Source organism: Furipterus horrens, unplaced genomic scaffold (assembly GCF_987537825.1).
Source record: "Furipterus horrens unplaced genomic scaffold, mFurHor1.1.pri manual_scaffold_6, whole genome shotgun sequence".
NCBI classification, from domain to species: Eukaryota; Metazoa; Chordata; class Mammalia; order Chiroptera; family Furipteridae; genus Furipterus; species Furipterus horrens.
In genome coordinates, this window is record NW_028327176.1 from 176,082,482 (window position 1) to 176,085,344 (window position 2,863).

Genomic DNA, 2,863 nt, shown 5'->3' on the forward strand with positions numbered 1-2,863 from the left:
AACCCCCCTGGTGCCCTTGTTCTCGCTGCCGCGGCGGCCGCTCCTCGCCAAGGCTGAGCGTGTCTGGTGGGGGGTGTCTGGTAGCATTTCCTTAAGGACACAGGGAGGGCGGGCGCGGAGGGAGGGAAGAGATCCCGACCGCCTGCCCAGGCTCCTCTTCCCTTTATTTATTTTTCTGACACTGTACGGAGACTGGCCCGGGCAGGGGCCGCGGGGCTCGGGAGGGAGCCCAGAGGCCAGGGCCGCAGCTGTCCACTCGTGGGAGCCGCGGCGGCCGCCTCCCCTCCCGGGCTGTGGACGCACCGGGTTATTCCTGGCAGCGCCTCCCCGAACAGAAGTTACTAGGAGGAGTGCGCAGCGAGGGCGGGCGGGGGGAGAGGCGGAGGGAGGAAGGGAGGAAGAGGGAGAGACTCAGCCAGCGACGTCATCGGATCCCCCAGCGCGTCCTGGGGAGGGAGGCTGAACCAGAAAAACCAGTCTGGAGCCGGCAAGCGGGAGAGGGATGTGCTGTGCGCGGGGCGACGGGGGAGGGAGGCGGCCGGGAGGATGGGGCCAGGCCCCGCCGCGGTCGCTCGGGGCGGGAAGATCGGACTGCCCGCTTGCTCGGATCCGGGAACTCCCGGGAGAGCAGGTTTCTACTCGTCCTGCAAAAAACACTGGGGCGTCTCTAGGAGCCTGAGAATTTCCTTTAGGGCTGTGGAAACCTCCCCCTCCCCCAACCACCTATCTTCCCCGCTTCCCTTCTGATCATTCCCGGTCTTGATAAAAAACGGGATTATATAATAACTAGTCTTGTCATTATGATTTTGTGCGTGTACCGCTGATCCCTTGCCTCTCCCTCGCCCCCGCCTCTACTCACGGTTATGTTATCAGTCAAGATAAACAAAATCAGACTATGTAGCTCCTGGCTGCGTTTCTGGAGCTTTGCAAAGTGTTTTGACTTGCACTTTCCGTGCTCTTGCGGAAGCACGAACTGGTCTCTCGTGCTCGAAATGCCCCAGTTGCTCTCCCTGGGGTCACTCACCAGGGCGCTCTGGGCGCACCCAGCTCGGGGAACGCTGCTCGCCCTCTCCGGGGTATTCAAATCGATTTGGGCAGCTGCGCAGGGAGCAGCTGCCGATTTCCTGGTGGGCCGTGCTGGGACCCGGGGCGAGCCGCAGCCTCCAGCCTGCGCGCTCCTCTCTCCTCGGAAGGGACGGGAGTGAAATCACACCCAACGCTAGGAGAACCGGGCCGAAGGGCGGGGGAATCCCAGGCGAGTGGGGGCCGGAGCTCTGGGCTTCCTCCCCGGCTGGGCGACACCCGGGGGACACCGGGGCTCCCTCGAGCCGTTACCGTGCTTGTGTAGGACTCGTGTGAACCCTCGGGGATGGTTCCCAGAAGGCCCCGGCAGCTGGAGAGCAGCGAACGGCAGCCAAGCAGGGCTGGCGCCAGGAGCGCCTCCTCCGGGTGGTCTTCCTGCCGGGCGAGTACAGCGCGCCACCCTTCCCGGGCGTCCGAGCAGCCTAGCCAAGGCGAGCGGAACCCAGCGCCCCGGGCCCCGCTGGCCCCAGAGGCCCTCCCCACCGCAGGCCGCGCCGCCGCCCTGCCAGGGGCGGAGTAAACAAGAGACGCAAGATTTGACCTGGCGCGACCCGGATTTCTGGCCGGGGTTCCCCCTGAGCAGGTGACTCCGTGGGAGGGGTGGAAATTAGTCTCTGGAATTCCGGGCCAAAGACATGAACTGTCGTTCTGCTTTTAAGGCAGGTATTTCACCAACTGAGGAGTATTTCGTGTCTCAAGTTTCAGATTTCGCTGAAAGGGACCAAATGTCAAGTCATATCAAATAGTCCCTTCCCTTTTCATTAAAAACGAATACATTAAGAGGGAGGCAGACCCTTTAATGACTGAGAATAGCGCTGCTAGTTTCCTTTTTGTTTTGTTTTTCATTTCGACCTATAACCAGTGTATTTCTGAGGCCCCTAGCCAAAGGCGACACTGCCAGGAAGGAACGACTGCGAAATAAAGCTGTTGATACATTTTTTTTTATGGATTTTTTTTAAAGGAGAAAAATCTGAATGATTTGAAGTAAGTTTCAGTGTGTCCTTTTAAGCTGATCTCATTTAAATTCAGGGTCTACTTCCACTTAACTGGTTTCTTTCATTGTATAAGTTCTTTATTGTTCAGGCCTTTTTAACTTGGTGCGCTTAATAAAAAAAAATTCCCCCAATCATCATCTTCTCTTAAATGTATGCCGTCGCATGCTTGAACGTCCATTTAAAACGCAAAACTCGATTTTTGAACTGTTTTTTCACTTCCAAACCCACCTGCTACATACTCCCGGAGTCCATTTGATTTAATTGCTTAATGGAGAAGATTAAGCAGTTTCCTTAAGAATTCAATTTCCCTTCAGCACACACAGCAGCAGCTGCCCAAGCTCCCAGAAAGGAAGCAAAAGAAGTAGCAGGCAGCTTTGCTTCACTAGAATGAATGAATGTGGCCTCTTAAATGCCTCTTTAAAAGACTAGATTAAATGATATAATGTGAATATCAGAATACTCAGGTAATTGGACAGCTAAAATAATTTTTAAAAGCAAATATGCATCAATTTTGGTGACCTGATCCTACCACCAAAGAGGACCCCCTCCCCCACCCCAAAGACAATCTTTAATCACTGGTTGGATTTTTCTAACCTTGTTCCAAAATCATCAGCATCTAAATAAGATGACCTGAAGTGAGTTGATGCAGAAGTAAAAAGATTTGTATGTGTAAACTAGGTGGCATCCTTCTTCTGGGAAGAATTTACTCTCTTTCAAGTAAACGCATCCCTGTCGCCAACCACTTAACGCTGCAACATGTCTGTCCGCTTGCTTACTTGTATGTG

At 54.5% G+C, this 2,863-nt stretch overlaps 1 pseudogene; it reads left to right on the forward strand.

Annotated features, from left to right (window-relative positions):
* Positions 1–940: 940 nt before the first annotated feature.
* LOC150007869 (uncharacterized) lies at positions 941–2,005 on the forward strand (annotated as a pseudogene).
* The last annotated feature ends 858 nt before the right edge of the window (positions 2,006–2,863 follow it).